Source organism: Heterodontus francisci, chromosome 12 (assembly GCF_036365525.1).
Source record: "Heterodontus francisci isolate sHetFra1 chromosome 12, sHetFra1.hap1, whole genome shotgun sequence".
NCBI classification, from domain to species: domain Eukaryota; kingdom Metazoa; phylum Chordata; class Chondrichthyes; order Heterodontiformes; family Heterodontidae; genus Heterodontus; species Heterodontus francisci.
The window spans coordinates 115,837,645-115,851,995 of NC_090382.1; the positions used below are offsets into that span (position 1 = coordinate 115,837,645).

A 14,351-nucleotide genomic window follows, 5' to 3' on the forward strand; every position below is an offset into this window, starting at 1 on the left:
CTATCTCATTTAGCATGATGGTACTGCCACACAACACGATAGAGGGTATCCTCAATGTGAAGGCGGGACTTCGTCTCCACAAGGACTGTGCGGTGGTCACTCCTACCAATACTGTCATGGACAGATGTTAAGGATCCAAAGTAATTTAAGTAAGGAGGCCTCCCCAAGCAGAACGTTGCAATTGTTTGGATTTTGGATGTGAAGTGCCATTGAAATTTTCAAACGGTTGCAGTATATTTGTGTCAGCCTTGACTCATTAAAGTGACTCAGGAGGTCATTACTTCTAACCCTACTCCAGGATGTGAGCCCATCATTCTGCCTGATATTCCAGTGTAGCATTGAGGAAGTGCTAAACGGTTGGCGTGATGGTTCTTAGATGTTCAACTGAGGTCCCTCCTCAGGCCGTAATATTTACAGTAAGCTGCAGTGCTATCCTGGCAATTGTTTAATTGGTTAATCATCACATCACTGTTTTGTGGGAGCTTGCTGTGCATATATTGGCTGCTGTGTTCCTAACATTGCAACAGTGGCCACACTTCAAAAGTACTTCACTGGCTGTGCAATACTTTGGGACAGTCTAAGGAAAGGCCTTCCATAAATGCACGTTAGGTTTTCCTTCTGTTCTTTCTTTTCTGTTTTTTCCTTTCCTTGCTTTTCCTGTCTTTTCTTCCTCTGTGGGGAGGGGAATTTGAGAACCATTCTAGAATAACACATTAATGTCACTTCATCCCAAACCACAATTCCCTATATGTAGCAAAATCAAATTGATTTTATTCCTGTTCCGAAAGACAAAGGACTGCTACTGAATAAAATCTGAAATATTTCACGATAAATATTATCTGGTTCATTAACATTGATAATGCAAGCACATTATAACTGTCTCTCATACAAGTGACATGTCAACTACACTGAACTCCCAGACATGAGATCCTGTTTACTCTGCACAGTGCTTAATTAAAAATTAATATCAATCTGCTGCTTTTCAAAAACTCTGTAATGGGAAGTGACAAAATGCAAAGGGATGGGAATATTATTCCAATAAGTCTTCTGTATGTGATCCTGTTGTTGGATGTACTATTATCTCGGGCATAGGAATAATATCCCCAGAGTATTGTTCCAAAAGTTCTTCCACGTTCATAAATCCAATAAACAGGATCATCACTCTTCAACAAAACATTCCTCGGTTGCAGTTCAAGAAAGAATGCAAGCTTCATGTGAAAAGGGCATTGGTGAGGTCGCACCTGGAGTACTGTGTGCAGCTTTGGTCTCTTTACCTAAGGAAGGACATACTTGAGAGAGTGGAACAAAGGTTCACTGGATTAGTTCCTGGCATGAGTGAGTTGTCCTATGAGGAGAGATCGAGTTAACCAGGCCTATATTCCCTGGAGTTTCGAAGAACGAGATGTGATGTAATTGAAATATATAAAATTCAGAAAAGGCTTGACCGGGTAGATGCTGAAAAAATATTTTCCCCAGTTGGGGAATCTAGATCATGGGGTCACTGTCTCAGGATAAGGTGTCAACCATTTCGAGCTGAGATGAGGAGCAACTTCTTCACTCAGAGGGTTGTGAATCTTTGGAGTTCTCTCTCACAGAGAGCTGTGAATGCTCAGTCATTTAGTATATTCAAGACAGAGAGTGATTGATTTTTGAGTACGAAGGAAATTAAGTGATATGTGGATTTTGCAGGAAGGTGGAGTTTATTTATTTATTTAGAGGCACAGCACTGAAACAGGCCCTTCAGCTCATTGAGTCTGTGCCAACCAACAACCACCCATTTATACTAATCCTACATTAACCCCATATTCCCCACCACATCCCCACCACCTCCCTACACTAGGGGCAATTTACAAATCAACCTGCAAGTCTTTGGCTGTGGGAGGAAACCGGAGCACCCGGCGGAAACCCATGCGGTCACAGGGAGAACTTGCAAACTCCGCTCAGGCAGTACCCAGAACCGAACCCGGGTCGCTGGAGCTGTGAGGCTGTGGTGCTAATCACTGCGCCAATGTGTTGATATAAAAGGTCAGCCATGACCTTGTTGAATGGTGGAACAGGATCGAAGAGTCAAATGACCTTCTCCAGCTCCTGTTTCTTGTGCTCTCATGCATCATTTTATACTTCCGGAAGCAGAAGACCCACCCAAGACTATAGGAGTGGATTACAGAAAATCTAGTCTGGGGCCTTAAACCTAGGTGAAGGGCTATGGCTCATAGTGCAGGTCACCGTAGGGTTGAATAAAATTAGGAGAGAAGGCAAGACAGGTCAACAAGTAATAGTTCGGTCCCACAAGCTGAGGTTTTAAAAGACCGTAAAGTGAGAAAGACAAAAGAAAGAATGGATGGCTCCTTGAAGGAAATAGACTTGCAGGGCTACAGAAGCGGGGGAGTGGGACGGACTGAGAAGCTCCGTGGAGAGCCGGCATGGACTCGATGGCTCTATGACTATGACTTGTATTTATATGGCATTTTCACAATGTCAGGACATCCCAAAGCACTTTACAGCCAATGAAGTTCTTTTTCTGGGTTAGTGATGTTGGTTAAGGGATAAATATTGGCCAGGATGCCGGGGAGAATTCCTCTGCCCTTATTCAAAATAAAGCTGTGGGACCTTTTACATCCATCTGAGAGGGCAAACGGGACTGTAGTATAAAGTGAATGTTAGTCCTTTGGAGGATGAGACTGGGGAGTTAATAGAAGGGAACACAGAAATGGCAGAGACACTAAATTAGTATTTTGCTTCAGTTTTCACAGTGAAGGACACCAGTACCATCTCAATAGTACCAGGTAATGCAGAGGTTATAGAAAGGGAGGAACTTAGAACAATCATCATCACTAGGGAAAAATTACTGAACAAACTATTGGGGTTAAAGGCTACATCCTAGGGTCTTAAAGGAGATAGTGGATCCATTGGTTATAATATTACAAAATTCTCTGGATGCGGGAAAGGTTCCAGTGGATTGGAAAAAAGCTAATATAACGCCCTTATTCAAAAAGGGAGGGAGGCAGAAAGTAGGAAACTATAGACCAGTTAGTTTAACATCTGTCATTGGGAAATTGCTAGAATCCATTATTAAGGAAGTAATAACAGGACATTTAGAAAGTCAAAACACAATCCATCAGAGTCAGTATGGTTTTATGAAGGGTAAATCGTGTTTGACTAATTTGCTAGAGTTCTTCGAAGCTGTAACAAGCAAAGTGGATAATGGGGATCCTGTAGATGTAGCATTTCTGGACTTCCAGAAGGCATTTGAAAATGTGCCACACAAAAGATTAATATACAAGGTAAGTTCACATGGGATTAGGGACAATTTATTAGCTTGGATTGAGGATTGGCTAACCAACAGAAAACCGAGAGTCGGGATAAATGGATCTGTTTCTGGTTGGCAAGATGTAACTAGTGGGGTGCCACAGGGTTCGGTCCTCAGGCCCCAACTATTAACAATCTATATAAATGACTTGGATGCAGGGATAGAAGGTACTATAGCCAAATTTGCAGATGACACTAAAATAAGTGGGACAGTAAGTTGCGATAAAGAAATAAGAAATTTACAAATGGATATGGATAGATTAGATAAATGGGCCAAAATTTGGCAGATGGATTTTAACATGGATAAGTGTGAGGTTATCTATTTTGGTCGGAAGAATAGAAAGGCAAATTATTATCTAAATGGAGAAAAACTTCAGAGTGCTTCGGTGCAGAGGGATCTGGGTGTCCTCATGCATGAATCACAGAAAACTAGTTTGCAGGTACAGCAGGTGATAAGGAAGACAAATGGAATTTTGGCATTTATTGCTAAAGGAATAGAGTATAAAAGTAGGGAAGTGTCGCTGCAACTGTACAAGGCATCAGTGAGACTGCACCTGGAGTATTGCGTACAGTTTTGGTCCCCTTACTTGAGAAAGGATGTAGTTGCATTGGAGGCAGTTCAGAGGAGGTTCACTAGATTGATTCCAGAGATGGGGGGCTTGTCTTATGAAGAGAGATTGAGCAGTTTAGGCCTTTAGTCTCTAGAGTTTAGAAGAATGAAAGGAGATCTAATTGAGGTATATAATATGATTAAGGGGATTGACAAAGTAGACGTAGAGAGGATGTTTCCTCTTGTGGGGCAATCTAGAACGAGAGGTCATAGTTTTAGGATAAGGGGTAGCAGATTTAAAACAGAGATGAGGAGAAATTACTTCTCTCAAAGGGTCGTGAGTCTGTGGAATTCACTACCCCAGAGTGGGGTGGATGCCGGGACATTGAGTAAATTTAAGGAGGAGATAGATAGATTTTTAATTAACAATGGGTTGAAGGGTTAAGGAGAACGGGCAGGAAAGTGGAGTTGAGGCCAAAATGAGATCAGCCATGAGGGGCTGAATTGCCTACTCCTGCTCCTAGTTCTTATGTTCTTACAAGGGTATCAAGTAATCTTGAGAGACTGTAAACATTACCGCCCACCAGGATGAGGTCAGAGGTCATGTGGGAGAGACTCGAGAACAGTTACAGTGTGGCTTTTGAAGGAGACACACGGGCCAGTGTGGAGTGTGTATTATAAAGATTAATTGTTTAAACAATAGAGTCTAAGAACCTCGCTGGCAGCATAAAGGACCAAATATATAATATGGTGAACAGCACTGGGATCAAAGTCCGATACCCAGAAGAGAAAATTTGAACTAACAATCATTCTTCAGCCAGAAGTGAAGAAACTTTAAAACAAGTAGCTGAAGAGAAAAAACAAACTACAAACCGTAAAGGTGGAAAAAAGCTCTAGGTGGCTGAACAATTGTGCCGATGATCGAGAAAGCCCGGTTGAAAAGAAAGCCTTTGAAGAGCTTAAAAAATTAATTTTCTAAAGGCTGCATGTGAGCAAGAGAGAGAAAAAAGAGAAAACCCAATCCCCCACTCAGGCTCAACGCAACGGCAAAGAGCAGGAAACCCCTGAAAAACACGCAAACTGAAAAAAATTCCGTTAGTGGAGAAAAAGCATGGGCATCACACCCCGGAACACAGCAGAGTCTCCATTAACGCAGCCAAGCCGGAAAAGAAATCATTACAGCTGTCGAGCTTGAACAAAATAAATAAACTCTAGCTAAAAAAAAAAGCAAAGGTGTTGAACTGTTTGTCGAATAGCTCTGTCAATTTCAGTAGGCAGCTGTGTATCCTGGAACTCCCTTCCTAACAGCACAGTGGGTGTCCCTACCTCACATGGACTGCAACGGTTCCCACAAGGCAGCTCATCACCACCTTCTCAAGGGCAATTAGGGATGGGCAATAAATGCTGGCCGAGCCAGCGATGCCCACATCCCATGAATGAATAAAAAAAACTCACTCTGCGACTGTAACACCAAGAGGCAAGTCCTGGAAATAAATAGCTCTGTACTGTATACATTAGCTGTTTAATAAACCTGCCTTCAGATCTTCAACCAACCTAAACTCCACCTCATTTATGTTGCATCGGACAACATAAAAGAAGCTTCTCATTGCACATGGTATACCTGATCAGATGGCATCCGATAATGGACCACAATTTTCAAATGATAACTTCACGCACTGTATACTAGAATGTGGGTTTGTTCACCTAACAAGCTCTCCTAAGTATCCACAATCAATTGGAGAAGCTGAGTGAACAGTCAGAACCATTAAAACTACTGATATAAAGAACTACTCCATTATTGTGCAGATTAGCGCCATTAGAACTCTTAATGGGAAGAAAACTTTGAACACAATTTCCAATTCTACCCAAGAAATTACTTCCAGAATTGCAAAGCAAGGACTATCAGAAAGTACAAGACAAAGAAAAGTCATATCAAAACAAACAGACCCATAATTATAACAGAAGATAACATACAAAATACCTACCAAAGTTGTCAGAAGGGCCAAAGGTATGGTTACAAGACCCAAATAGAGAAGGGGTAATTCTCCAGAAAGACGAGAATCAACAGCGATCTTATCTAGTACGAACTCAAGAAGGTTCTATACGGAGAAAGAGAAGGAATCTTATTCCTTTACATCAAAGACGTCAATCGGTCATACATTTAGATGATTCAGATGATGAACCAAAAATTCAAAAAACATCGAATGCAGCAAACCTCAATGAAGACCGTCCTCGTCAAGAAACAAGGGATCAGAGAAAGACGACCAATCTTCCACATCTGCAACAACAGGATCAGGGAGAGTTGTGAAGCCTCCTGATAGGATGCATGTAGGAAGTCAGAGACTTGAGGAGAGATGGGGTAGCATGTAAATAAAAAGGTGAATGTATGTAAATATATATTGGGATAAAGACTTGCGGGGAGATGCAGTATAAGGGTACCAAAGGGTTAATCTTGAGAGAATGTAAAGATTCCCGCCCACCAGGATGAGGTAAGAGATCATGTTGGAGAGACTTGAGAACAGTTACAGCGTGGCTTTTGAAGGAGACACACAGACTAGTGTGGAGTGTTTCGAGTTACTATGCAATAAAGATTAATGTTTAAACACATAGTCTATGAACCTCTCTGGCTAGACTCTATACAGTGGCAGCATAAAGAACCAAATATATAATAGGGACCTTGATTTAACACCTTATCCAAAAGAGGCACCTCTGACACTCCCTCAGTACTGCACAAGAAGTACCAGAGTAGATTTTTTTTATTCCATCATGGGATGTGAATGCCACTGGCTAGGCCAGCATTTGTTGTCCATTCCTAATTGCCCTTGAGAAGGTGGTGGTGAATTGCTTTCATGAACTGCTGCAGTCCTTGCGGTGTAGGTAGATCCACAGTGCTATTAAGGAGGGAGTTCCAGGATTTTAACCCAGCAACAGTGAAGGAACGGTGATGTAGTTCCGAATCAGGATGGTGTGTGGCTTGGAGGGGAACTTGCAGGTGGTGGTGTTCTCATGCATCTGCTGCCCTTGTCCTTCTAGGTATTAGAGGTCGTGTGTTTGGAAGGTGTTGTCGAAGAAGGCTTGGCGAGTTGCTGCAGTGCATCTTGTAGATGGTACACACTGCTGCTAGTGGTGGACGAAGTGAATGTTTAAGGTGGTGGATGGGGTGCCGATCAAGCGGATTGTTTTGTCCAGGATTGTGTCGAGATTCTTGAGTGCTGTTGGAGCTGCACCCATCCTGGCAAGTAGAGAGTATTCCATCACACTCCTGACTTGTGCCTTGTGGGCAGGCTTTGGGGAGTCAGAAGATGAGTTACTCATCACAGAATACCTAGCCTCTCTCCTGCTCTTGTGGCCACAGTATTTATATGGCTGGTCCAGTTAAGTTTCTGTTCAATGGTAACCCCCAGGATGTTAATGGTGGGGGATTCAACGATGATAATGCTGTATGTGCTCAAAGTCTCTGCAGTGGGACTGGGAACTTCCAACTCCCTCACTCAGAGGCATGAGTGCTACACAATGAGCCAGAGAATGGTAGGGCTTTGTACTTAACAGTAAATTAAATCAGAGAAATCTACATTCCAAATCATTCTTCCATAAGTCCATTTGTTGATGAAGAGATATAACAAGGTGCAACAAATAGGTCATATGAAGCTGCAATTTTTTTTTATACATTCCCTGTTTTATACAGTCCCTGACCACAGTTCCTGCTCTGAGGAAGGTATTATCTGGATCTTATTATGGTAGTGCAGGTGGGTGTGGGTTAGTTTGCACTCTAACAGGGTTAATTTTCTGAGTACGTGCTGGCTTTGGAACCTCTCCCACTTGTGAAGGTTCAGCAGTCCGTTTCAAAGAACAGTCCACAAGTGAATTAATTGATGCCCGCAGGCGCCAAGTCGCAACCAACAACACTGGCCATGTACTCACAGAAGGATATGTCTCTATTTGTCCAGGGATGCTTCCAACATTCAGAGCAGTCATTCATTCCAGTGACTTCACTGGTGGAGAACGCTATTCAGAGCTCGAGATTGTGGCCTTAACTGTTTGGCAGTGGAGTAAAGAATGATCACGACAGACAGAAACAATCTCAGAGACTGCCTGTTAATCATCTGAAATGTGGCAGGAACTCAAGGGGGATGGGATGATCTGCGGAAAAAAAACACTATTGTGCCCAGCCGCTGCGGAAATGGACATCCTCTTTCTTGTAAAATGATATTGCAGGAAACAAATAAGTTCTAATAAGGTCACCCAGGGCCTGAGGACTGTGAACTGCTGTCCATTATTTACAATCAGCTGCTAGTGAGAGAACAGAGGCCACAAGCCTCTTGTGACCTCTCCCCACCTAACCCCACTCCACTTTCTCCATGATCACAGATTATCACAGGTGAAAATGCCTCTGTTCAGAGTGCTACTGTCATTTTGTTTCAGTTGTACAGTTATTACAGTCGGCAGCGATGATTCCCTCTGCAGGTCTGCAGCTGCTGCACTGTACATACAGAGCTGCAGAATGAATTCAAAGCTTGTAGCCGAGGCCTCAGAGGCTGCAAAGTTACAGCACAAAAGAGAAACTCATCTCTGGGTATGTCAAATGTAGTTGGCGCATTCGACAGTCTAGGCTCTCATGCAATCACACACAGGAGAGTTGCTATGTGCTACTCAATCATAAACATGCACCTTTTCAATGCCTTTATTGCTACACCAGGTGGGCTAGAACAATCCACTACTTGCTGGTGTTTCTCTTGCCCCTTCTTTGCCCCATCAGTTTCCTCTCCTCCCTGGGGCACAGTTCCGCGGGAAGAGGCTTGCCTTTTCGTTATGTTGCACAAGTGACCATTCTTTTGTGCGTGACCTTGGGAAATGGAAGGGGTCAATAAACCCTCAGCCCCACGCTGCTGGAGGAAGTATGACCTCTGACCTCCACCCCGATCCTGCCAGAGCATCCAGGACTGGGAGGAGGTCACACTACTGGCATGGGGTGGAGGAATGGCAGGGAGGGTTACCTGTGTTGCTATGGGTGCACTTCGATTGGCTGATGAGGATGAGATTCGGAGAAAGCAGAGGTGACAATCACTTTTCAATGTGCCAGCAGACTGCCAACTGAAATATTTTTAATAATACCGAATTGGCTCCCAGAGGGTGGTAGGAATCTGAAACTCACTACCTGAAATGATGGCAGAGGCAGAAACCCTCAATGCATTAAAAAAATTCTTGTCTATGCACTTGAGCTGGCATGATCTACAGTGCTTTAGGCCAAGAACTGGGGGTTGGAATTAGACTGGACAGCTCTCTATTGGCCAACCCAGACTCAGTAGGTCAAATGACCTATTCCTGTGCCGTGAATCTTTTTATGATTCTATGTTTCCATTACAAGGGGCCTTGTTTACCAAAGGGGGAAACAATCGAGGACCTTCGGTAAGGCCTCAATTTCAATGTCACTTGTACAAGAACTGATTGTATTTAAAAAGCACCTTTAACGTAGTAAAAACATCCCAAGGTGCTTCACAGGAGCATTATCAAACATCATTTGACACTAAGCCACAAAAACTGATATGGCAGATGACCAAAAGCTTGGTTAAATAGCATCTTAAAAGAGGACAGAGATGCAGTGAGGTTTAGGGAGGGAATTCCAGAGATTAGGACCTCGACAACTGAAGGCACTGATGCCAATGGTGGAGCGATGGAAATCAGGGATGCTCAAGAGGCCAGAATTGGAAGAGTGCAGAAGTTTTGGAGGGTTGTAGGGCTGGAGGAGAATTGAGAGACTGGCAGGGGCCAGGCCATGGAAGGATTTGAAAACATGGATGAGATTTTTTTAACTAGGGTGGCTGGGACCAAAGAAATTCCAGGCGTGGCAATTCCCTCCCCTTGGTCCTGGCCCATTTAATGTCAGGGGCTATACCTGGGAAGACAGACAGATGGTCCGTCCCTGCCAGGGCACCCACAGAAAGACACAGACCCAGACCCTCCTGGTTTTCACCCCTGTGTTGCACTTGCAACATACAGAAGTACACGAGTGATCCTGTGGAAATTCAGGATTTAAGGGTCAGTTGGTCATCCGACTACAGAGGGAGGCACTGTTAAACCTAACCCAATCCTTGCCCACCTTCCTTACGAAGGGGGCACATGATAGTCATCGTGAAGTCAGAAGGTTGTGGATTCAAGTCCTACTCCATAGACTTGACTTGAGCCCATAATTTAGACTGGCAATGCAAGGCAGTACTGAGGGACAGCCACACTGTCAGAGGTACCATCTTTTGGATGACATGTTAAACTGAGATCATGTCTGCCCTTGTGTGGGCAAAAAAAAATCTCATGCCACTGTTTGTCCCATATGCCCTTTCAGGTGGATGTAAAAGTGACAGCAGTTCAAAGAAGAGCAGGGAGTTGCCCTGGCGTCATGGCCAATATTTATCCCTCAATCAACATCTTGAAACAGATTACCTGGTCATTACCACATTGCTGTTTGTGGGATCTTGATGTATAGAAATTGACTGCTGTCTTTCCTGCATTATACTTTTCATTACATAATCACTCCACCATTGGTGGCTGCATCAAGGCCCCAAGCTCTGGAATATCCTCCCTACACCTCTGTGCTTCTCCAGCTCACTTTCCTCCTTTAAGATAATCCTTAAAACCTACCTCTTTGACCAAGCTTTTGGTCATCTGACCTAATATCTTCTTTTGCAGCTGGGTATCATATTTTGTTTTATATTGCTGCAGTGAAGTCCTTTAGGACATTTTATTATGTTAAAGACACTATATAACTATAAGTTGTTGTTATTATGACAGTGACTACACTTGAAAACCTACTTCATTGGCTGTGAATCGCTTTGGGACATCCTGAGGATGTGAAAGGCACAATATAAATACAAGTCTTTCTTTCAATCACTAGGAGTAGGTACGAAGGCTGAATTCTACCTCTTGCTACTGAGGGCAAAAAGCATTGGCTCATATTCATTTAACTGAGTGTGGAGCTGGCCTTGAATCTGGAGTCTTCATGGATTAGCACCATAATAGGCAGTGTTTACAAACTGAGATATGCAGGGAGTTTCATTTTAGAAGCCATTTAAATGGAGCCACTAAAGGCTGCACACTGTCCTATTGGGAAGGCTTGGTTTGGAAGGATAGTTAATTAAGTTTCTTTTGTGGACAATAGACTTTTGGAATGTTAATTTAAGGAAATGTCAAATTAACTGGGCTTAGTCAGTATAAGGGAATAATGAGATATTGTAATCCTCCATAGATAGATATTGTTCCCCATTTAATCTCCATGTGAGAGAATTAAATAGTGTCTTCTCTCCTTAGACACTCTCTATGCTGCTTCAAATGATTTACAGCAAATAATTGTTTGAGGTCTTATTTTTATTAATAGTTGGGCTGCCCCTCCCCCATCCCTGCACTGATTGATTCCAGTAATAGTGGATACCTTCAGGCAAGGAAGACAAAAGAGCAACAGACAGCCAAATAGAACAGTAGCGATCCTATCTAATCAACAGGCAGATCTGTGAATGTTCACTACATCCCAGCCTCTCTGAAGGAAAGGGGGTAGGATGTTCATCCCAAGCAGCTCTGTAACGCAGGACTCTGTGTTCTATGGCTTGCTCCCAGGGACGCACACCAAGATAAACATCAACTGTTGCTGGTGGACCATCAATTCGGTGAAAGATGCTCTTTGGTCTGCCCGAAACTCGTTGGTCTTCCAGTTGTGACGAAACCACACCTGCCAAATTGAAACATATTAATTTCATCATATGGAACACTATTTGAATTTTTACTGGACATTGAACATAACCTGTTTAAAAAGACCACAGAGCTGGACAGCTGAAACATGGCTGTACATTTGCATTCTTAGAGACAGTTGCATAGAGAAACAACGGGAGTTCTCACTGATTCAATCAGCGAAATGGGTTTTGCCAACAGTGATGATCAAAAGACATTGAGAGCCATTGTCTGTGTAAGAGCCAGCACTCCACCCTAAAGCCTGGCTACCTGACCTGAGCCCAACCAAGCCCGACCACATGTGTCGGGTTCGGGTCTGATCAGGTCTGTATTCTGCGCCCAGCATTTGGGATTGGGTCAGGTCGGGCTGGACTGTACTGTTTCGTTTTGTATTGTTTTCGCTTTCATCTATGATTTTTTTCCATTTCAAGAATATGTTTGTTATTTTCAGGTTGGGTCAGGCATTTAAAAAAATTAAAGGACTCGGGCCCGAGTCAGGTTCAGGTTGGCTGCTATCGAGTCAGGCTTTTCTCCACCCCACCCCACCGAGTGTGTCCAGTAAGCTTTAAAAAATCAACAACCTTTGCGGGCAATGCTATTTCAAACAAAGAGCTGGTCATATGACTAAACTGCTGGCCAATCTGGGAATTGTTTGAATTGTGCCTCACAGAAAAGTTTGGGACAGACTACAATTGAACTTCAAGAAGAAAGCACTGCTCTGTCCCTGTCTCTCTCTCTCTCCAGCAAAGTTCCATGGACCCACGGAAGCAGTTTAAGAGGGCTTCTTCAGCCTTCTGGTACCAGCAAAACAAGTTGAAAGTGTGCACTGGGCCCCGATGAGAACTGTAAGACTTAACTTCAATTAAAGAGTTTACAGCAAAACTAAAGACAGTAACTGAATTCCAACTACTACTCCAAACCCTCCCCCTTTAATTCTTTCTCCTCCCCTGTATCTATTTGTGTGTGTGTTTATCACGTATGCATGCTAGCATGGTTGCGTCACGTATTTTTAGTAGTTTTACTGAGTTTGAGTGTTAAGATTAATAAACTTACATCTTTCGTGTTTAAACCTAAGAAAGCCTGTCTAATTGGTTCATTTACAATTACAATTAGAGGGCAGTGAGCAAAGACTCACTGAGGTGAAGCCTAAAACACTGTTTATTAAAAAAGTTAAACCTCTGTTATGGCCAAACCAGGAAAGAGGCGAGACGAGAGCCTGAGACCCCTTCCTCACACGGTCGCAACAGAGTGCAAAGAGCTGTTGACAACCGAGTGTTGCAGACAGTCAGATTAAGGCCTAAGTGCTGAGGGACGCACTAAAGCTTGGTACATCCATGCATAGGCTCAATGGGGAAAGGCCAGTGTCTAAGACCCTCCTGTCATAGTTCGCCGAGGAGCTGGAACCCTTGTAAAGCCCTTCGGACTGTATGCAACAAATATTGCTTGACCAAAATGTAAATGTACATTGTAAATATAACCTGTAATGGCAAGTGTAATGAGGCACCTTATATATCGTATTGAAAGAAACTGATCTGGATTACACTTTATGTAAGGTCAAATTTGAACTGTTATGGAATGTACTTTTTAAAAAATTATGAATAAAGTATATTTTGGGGAAAAATGAAAAGGAGCTGGATTCACTGGGAATGCTCAATTATTTAAAACAGGGAAGGGGGTAGAGCAGATGAAATTATGGGAATTGGATGACAGACTGAGTGTGAACATCTCTCAATCACAGCATTGCAGAAAGCCTCCACTATTAATTAAACTTCTCCTATACATAATTTGGGTTGCAAATTGTCCCATAAAACCAGAATAACACTCAGTAGATGTTATAATTTATACAAAAAGAAGCAAAAAAAACAGCATTCACCTGACACAGTTTTGCATGTCTCAGCTGAATTGTCCTTGAAGTACTCTACCTGTGTTGTTAATGTGCCAAGCATTTTGTGCAATGAAATGAATGCCCAGAGAGTGGTATTATTTGTGGAAGGAATCTTGGCTGCAGCACCAGAACAACTCTCTACTCTTCTTTGAAAGAACTCCAGGTCATTTCTAATGTCCACCTAGCCTCAGTTTGATATATGATCCGGAGAACAGCACCCCCAATAATGCAGTACTAGCTTCACACTGCACTGGATCATGAGGTGAATTCTGCAACCAGGGCTTCAATAAAGAGATGTGTGCGACTGGATGAAGCAGGCATCAGGAAGCTGGCACAGAGACAGCATGTTCTCATTGCAGTTTTCCATCTTGACAGTTTTAATGGATGGAAATTCATATGAACTGTGAATCACGAGCACTGACCTTTGTACTTCTCTGTGTGCTCAAGTCCTGGAATGGAGCCTGAGCCCAGAACAAACAAAGCACTGGGATTAATGACTGGAGGAATAGAATTCAACAGCAAGGAAGTTACGTTAAATTTGCATAGAATTTTGGTTAGACCACACTTGGAGACTGTGCACAGTTCTGGTCTCCATATCACAAATAAATCCAATAAAGAACTCTGGAGAGACATCTTTATCCACAGAGTGGTTAGAATGGGGAACTCATTACCACAAGGAGTAGTTGATGTGAATAGCACTGATGAGCATAAGGAGAAGCTAGATAAGTACATGAGGAGGAAAGGAATAGAAGGATATGCTGATAGGGTGAGATGTAGGGTGGGAAAAGGCTTGAAGCATAAAATCCAGCATAGGCCAGTTGGGCCAAATGGCCTGTTTCTGTGCCGTAAATCTTACATAGTTCTATTTTTGATTCAAAAGTGGAAGTCTACTAC

General features: G+C 42.9%; 1 long non-coding RNA gene across 1 annotated transcript in view; it reads right to left on the reverse strand.

The window, feature by feature from the left end:
- The window catches only part of LOC137375674 (uncharacterized), a 33,502-nt gene extending 27,260 nt beyond the window's left edge, over window positions 1-6,242 (reverse strand). The window contains exons 1-2 of the long non-coding RNA XR_010976057.1: window positions 6,075-6,242; window positions 5,845-5,958 (exon numbers count right to left, since the gene is read on the reverse strand). This is a non-coding gene — a long non-coding RNA (uncharacterized lncRNA). The remainder of the gene's footprint in view (window positions 1-5,844; window positions 5,959-6,074) is intronic.
- Between the last annotated feature and the right edge of the window lie 8,109 nt (window positions 6,243-14,351).